At 38.4% G+C, this 6,935-nt stretch overlaps 1 protein-coding gene across 1 annotated transcript in view; it reads right to left on the bottom strand.

Moving 5' to 3' along the window:
* Positions 1–3,718, bottom strand: part of LOC107699837 (neuronal PAS domain-containing protein 1-like) — a 52,795-nt gene extending 49,077 nt beyond the window's left edge. Inside the window, exon 1 of the mRNA XM_016501237.1 lies at positions 3,218–3,718. The gene's annotated coding sequence lies outside the window, so the exon portion shown is untranslated. The remainder of the gene's footprint in view (positions 1–3,217) is intronic.
* Between the last annotated feature and the right edge of the window lie 3,217 nt (positions 3,719–6,935).

Here is a 6,935-nt window from a genome sequence, read left to right as displayed (position 1 = left end):
GTGGGGGGGGGGGGGGGGGAATCTCAATGAGATCTCTTTAATATCTCTGTTTTTTTTTCCTAGACAGCACTGAGATTAAACGGAGGGTATGTGGTGAAAAAATCCAGTAATCTTGACATGTGTCTCTTCCAGATATTATACAACGGTCTCTAATTCAGATTTGCCTACATAAATGAGAGATTTCAATATAAACATGTCTTGTTCAGTTATTCCAAGACTGAATGATCTTTATTTCATTGACTCAGGTTGGATGTGCACAGTTCTATAACTTTTAAAATGAAAGAACTATAAAGAAAAAAATACGCATTTCAAAATATTGAAGAATTGCATTGTGAATACTGCTAAATCTGAAACACACACAATATTCGGCCCCTTAGGAAGGGAACGGGTCCTGAAACACACATAGGGACAAACAGCCAGACACCGCTGCGCAGATGATCTAGTCTGTATCCAGCCATATTAGTGCATTTAAACGTCCCTGTATCAAGCGGAGTACCATTTGCACATCAGTGAGAAAACGAGGATTTTGCACTATTATCGATACATTTAATATACAGAGTGTATGTTTGTTGCTTTTTTCCCACATGGACAACTGCAGAATATGTGTGTAAATCACATAAAACCTTTCATGAACATCAAAAGAAAAAACTAAGAAATTATATTTTGCATTAAGAAAATGAAGCTTATATTGAACTGATATATTATTTTAATGCCAATTAAACAAATTTTCCCAAAAACGCGTTACTTTAATGCAATAAAAGTTTACACCACTGAGATTTTTTGTTTTGTGAATTTGTGGGAAAATAAGCTTATTTGTAATGCAAAGATGTTTGAAAATATTCATTTTAATTTATTTACATTTAAACAATTTTGATGTTAATAGTTTTTTTTATTTATTATTATTTTGGGGTGAAACGCGACCTAAACATTTTCATGAGATTCACCATTGGTTTCAAAAATATATTGACAATATCTGACTGTCGTAAGGTGCTCTGTCTCACTTGTGTGATGCTTATGTACATGTTATGGATGATGAGCGATCATTTCAAGGCTGCAGTATAGGTCAAAAGCAGTTAGTAAGATCACATCTTCTTGACTGCAGAAGACTGAGGGGTCTTTATATCGACAGGGGCTCTTGTTTGTGTGCGTGTGTGTGTGTGTGTGTGTGTTTATAAGGGCATATCGATGTGTGTGTGCGTGTGTGTATGTTGAGTATATAAATATCCGCGCGTGTCCCTGCAGAGCTGGGTGTGAGTGGCAGGAAGTGGTTATGTAAAGAGTCACAACGGGCTGCAGTGGACAGCCTGACCACAGATCAGGTCAACCAAGTGTGACACCAACAGCTTCTCACTGACACCTCGCTGACACTGTCTGTCACCAGGCCTGTCTGTCCCACTCCAAGTGTGTGTGTGACGGCTTTTATGGTCCTATAGCTCCCTCGTACATACCTGCATAACTTCTATCAATTCTCTATTCACGTTCTTTTCCGAGATGCCCCCAAATGCGGATATAGTCTTTGGATGTGTATGCTTTACTAACATACCGGCTCACTTTCAATAAAATGGCCATTTTTGGATCTGTGATTAATAGAGTTACACTATGTTAAATTATAGTAACCATTAGTAACATGTTTTATTCAGCAAACACTGTCCAGCTGGAATCTAAACAACAACACAAATATAAAGACAATTTAAAAGCAATAAGAAATAAAAACTGTTACCAAAAAAATGTTCTATATGCACTGCAGTAACATCTAAATAAACAGCTTTTAAAAAAAAATTTATATGACTGAATAACTTTGCATTACTCTACATAATCACAATCATTTTAAACTGGTATGTTAGGTAGAAAAGCTTAAGCTTTATTATCTGCTCCTTTTCACTTTTTACAGTGTGTTCAGACAATTACATTTAAAGAGCAACAGGTAGATTCCCAGAAGCTATTGACCGAAACACTCAACCAAAGCAAAATGATGAAAAGAAACCAGCAAGCAAACTTCCACCCTCCTAAACCTAAAATGACCCAGAGTCCCAAGCAGGTTCACTCACTTTTTGTGTTTTTCCTGGGCAACTGCTCCCATAGTAAGTGTGAAAGTGTCAAAATAATTCCTGCCCTATAATTCCAACTGTCCAGCATAGCTATACAACAAATAAACAGTATGAATGTTCTGTTTATTAAGAAATCTAGCTGGAAAATACACATTATAAATGAAAATTGTACTTACACTTTGCAATCTAGTTTGTTACATTGTAATAACTTTGTAAGTATATGGTAAGTACAGACTAATACTGGCAAATTGATTTAATGTAAAAATATTTTGTGGAGCTGCTTAAAAATACAGTCATTGTTATTACTGTAATAATTCATTATAGTCTCATGCAATATGTGCTAAATGAATATATAGAAATACAGTGACTTCGCTTAAGGTTGCAACTTAAATGCAATCTAAAGTGCTGCCAGCATCAAAATAATTGTCTAAGATGCATGACAAATAATAACAGTGAGATAAATTATTATTACTATTATTATTATTATGCAATAATATTAACACTTCTTGTTACAATAATAAATATGCATTTAAAAAGTGTATTTAAAATTTTTTCTTCTCAAAAAGTTAATTAAAAAACAAGCAGAACTGAATTCAAACACATTATTACAAACTATTTAGATTCTTTAATAATCCCATGCTAAGCCCAAACTGATTGATGAAGGAAAAGGTTAATATTTACCCGTGCTTTTCATCCCTAATATAAATCCAGTCATTTAGAAGAAGCTGTTAATTCCAAACACATCAGATAACAGAAGACGGCTGTCTCGCCGCTACCATTCACTACCTTCCACAGAACACGGCGTCAAGGCAAAGCGCACTAATCTTGTAAAATCCACTAATTAAGTGAGAGATGATGTTTGAGAGCGAGCCGAGGCGGTCCGCACAATTAACCCCAGCGTTCCTCCCCTCCGTTCCCAATACCTCCGTCATTGAGGGAGGAAGACAAGTGCACTTATGAGCAAAGTGTCTTTCCCAAAAACTTTCCCAGGAAGCCTCCAGGCATGCAGCCATCAACAAGTTTAAGAGGAGAAAGGAGAAACCCTTCGATCGGATCTACATCAGAGTGAGACTTAAAACTGTCAGATATGCATGTAACAGTCTGGCATGTGGACGTCAACATGGACTAGAACAAGAGGAAGTTGTGTTACCCACTACAAGGGGACTCACCTGATGTGCATGTCCACCCAACTGTTTTGGGGGCAGATGTTTCCCTCCTCCTCTTCCTCAGATGCCTCGGACCCGTCCGGATACCCGAACCGGTGACCCTCCCCTCCGTTCAGTCCACGTTTCAGGACCCCTCGCGCTCCCACACACACATACAAACGCACACACACACTCACACGGGGTGTGACAAGGGGGTCAGACGGGGCCAAGAACAATCCCAGCTGCCGGCACAAAAGAGCAGGCGAATACACAGCGGTCTGCTGCCGCAAGAGCGTGTGTGTGCGTGTGTTTGTGGGCGCACAGCGGCGGCGGCGGTAGTGACCGCGCTCTCACTCTCTCTCCTCCCTCACTTTCCAAGGGGGATCGCCTCAGATATGACTGGAGTTAGAGGATGCGAGTCTGTTTCCTTCTCTGGCGTGCTCCCCGCTTTGGCTCTCTCTCTTTCCTCGTTGAGCTTCTTTTCTTTTCATTTCCTCTTGGGAAAGCTGCACGCACCAGTCGTCTCTTCACCCGCTCACTCTCTCTCCCCTCAATCGCTAGTAAATATAAAAGAAATGCTTGTACGGCCCCTACCTCTCTCTCTCTCTCTCTCTCTCGTTTACACTCCCTCCTCCCCGCTGCCCTCACTTTTCTTTCTCACTGTCAAAGCTGCCTTTCAAATGCTGATTAGCACACAGAGTAAAAGAGGGCAAGGGAGAGTGGAGTTATGGCTAGCGTTCGGCTAAGATTCCGTCACATTCGACTTGAACAACACTTCTCTCAGACAAACACATACTTTAGTCTCCGTCCTCAACGTAACTGCTCTATTGATATCATCTCGCCCCAACGGGCTCATGCTAACAAACACTGAGCGAATAAACCCGCTCGGACTGTTTCGCGCACCCGCGCCCCTCTCCCACCCCTCCCCGCTTCGTTCTTCTTGCCCTCAAACACTACTCAGAATATTGATACATCACCCCCTCCTCCTTTCTTTCCTCCGTTTCTCTCTCTCTCCATCACTCACTTTCTCCACTGAATACTGATAGGTTGTCTAGTCCGTGGTCTGGGTTTCAAATTCTCATTCTCTCTCTTTCTTCCGTGCGTTCGCACAAAAGCTCTCCGTAGCATAAAGGCAAAAACAGCAGAAGTTAATGCACTGGGTGCAACATAAATTCACTTAAGCACCATTTCAGATTATGTCAAGCCAAAAATCGGCGTAAGCGCTCCGGAAGGAGGAGAAAAGAATGCCTGCGGCTGTAAAACACGGAAAGTGATGCGGAGGTGATGGGATATTAAGAAAACAAAGAAGTGCATGGAAAATGTGTAAGAGAACTCCTACTTTTGCTGTTGTCAGGGAGCTGGACAGAAAGAGACAGTGAGTAAAAGAGAGAAATAAAGGACAGCGGGACGGTCCAGACCATAGAAGACTCCCAAAGAAGTTTAAACAGCTGACTGCAAAGTTGTCAACAGACATATCTGATAGCACAAATACACACATTTAGTCAGCTGAATGAGGACGTACCAGCAGTGATTCTCAACTGGTGGATCTCAAGTCTGTTCTTTTGTGGATATAAAATAGTTAGGGGAGAGTTGACTCTCGTTTTGTGGGGTTCAGAGTATCTTTTTTTTTTTCACATGAATTTCACAGGTTTACTACAAATATGTTGTCTTGTTTCATTAATACAGTGTATAATTTTCTTCTTTATTTACCCCGAAGGAATAGAAGTGAAATATGACAACATGCCCCATAGGTGGGGCACATTGTAACGTGACTATATAACAGCTTAAAATGTTATCTGATCTAATCATCATTATTATTGATCTAATTATTAACGTTTTCATATGAAATAATGGCTTTTTTTAATCATTAAAAATATACTCATTTTGGAGTTTCAATTAACACACCACAAAATAGAACTATATGGCAGAGTTCAAACAATGTGTAAATAGATGAAGAAACATTCAGAGATTCAGAAAAACATAGAACTGAACACAGCACACCCCCTCCTCTCCACACACAGCTCTCAGACAAATAGACAAGCCAGTACGAATGCTTTAAATTTCTTGAAATATACATTTCTGAATATTCATGTTTTCTCTCATAGTTTTTATTTCACGGTTTCTCAATAAAATTAATAAGAGTAAATGTGAATTACATCGCTAATGTCATAGAATAAATGTCATGGGTTGCTACAGTGCAGGAACACGGAGCGAGGAACGAGGAGACCAGGAGTACAAAACCAAGGACTTTATTAATATCGCGGGGAATCACACGTAGCACAAGGAGTTGACATCAACAATACCGGACAAACCAACAGGGAACAGAACACTCTTTAAATACACTGAACAGGCTAATGGGAAGACGAATGAGTTGACAACAACAATACCGGACAAACCAACAGGGAACAGAACACTCTTTAAATATACTGAACAGGCTAATGGGGAGGCGATTAAACAATAAACATAGGAAACACCTGGGATAAATAATAAACAATCAGGGAGCAGGAACAGGAAGACCAAATGGGGGCATGGAAACATAAACATGTGACAATAACATCTAATAGCAGGGCGCATTTTAATGCAGTGTCACAATGACAGATTGAAGATTAAAGTAATAGCAAATTTGTCTCATTTTAAATAAACACTAATAAAAACTTAAGAAATATGTTTACTTTTTCATTCAAAATAATGGTCCTAAATAGGCCTCTTTAAGGGCTCAAAATTTAATTTAATTTAATTTAATATTTAAATATGATTACATTTTTTAATTTCTTGTTTCTGTGCATAATTATCCAAACCCAAACTCGACAACTAAAAGAAAAGCTTTTGCAGTTTTAAAATAATTTAAAAAATGCACACACATAAAGACAACAAAACTCAACGTCCACTGACACGACTATCATAAGAAAAAAGAAAAGAGAGCACAAACATGATATGACAGAAAGATAATTTCTAAACATTAAACATTGACTGTCAGTCTTTATTCACCTGTTTCTCGTTGTTTCTCATTAAAATTAAAGTAAATAATGTGAATTACATCGCTAATGTCATAGAATAAATGTCATGGGTTGCTACAGTGCAGGAACACGGAGCGAGGAACGAGGAGACCAGGAGTACAAAACCAAGGACTTTATTAATATCGCGGGGAATCACACGTAGCACAATGAGTTGACAACAACAATACCGGACAAACCAACAGGGAACAGAACACTCTTTAAATATACTGAACAGGCTAATGGGGAGGCGATTAAACAATAAACATAGGAAACACCTGGGATAAATAATAAACAATCAGGGAGCAGGAACAGGAAGACCAAATGGGGGCATGGAAACATAAACATGTGACAATAACATCTAATAGCAGGGCGCATTTTAATGCAGTGTCACAATGACAGATTGAAGATTAAAGTAATAGCAAATTTGTCTCATTTTAAATAAACACTAATAAAAACTTAAGAAATATGTTTACTTTTTCATTCAAAATAATGGTCCTAAATAGGCCTCTTTAAGGGCTCAAAATTTAATTTAATTTAATTTAATATTTAAATATGATTACATTTTTAAATTTCTTGTTTCTGTGCATAATTATCCAAACCCAAACTCTACAACTAAAAGAAAAGCTTTTGCAGTTTTAAAATAATTAAAAAAATGCACACACATAAAGACAACAAAACTCAACGTCCACTGACACGACTATCATAAGAAAAAAGAAAAGAGAGCACAAACATGATATGACAGAAAG

The sequence above is a fragment of the Sinocyclocheilus anshuiensis genome, unplaced genomic scaffold (assembly GCF_001515605.1).
Source record: "Sinocyclocheilus anshuiensis isolate Anshui unplaced genomic scaffold, SAMN03320099.WGS_v1.1 scaffold194, whole genome shotgun sequence".
In the NCBI taxonomy this organism is placed as follows: Eukaryota; Metazoa; Chordata; class Actinopteri; order Cypriniformes; family Cyprinidae; genus Sinocyclocheilus; species Sinocyclocheilus anshuiensis.
This window is presented reverse-complemented; position numbering and strand designations above follow the sequence as displayed.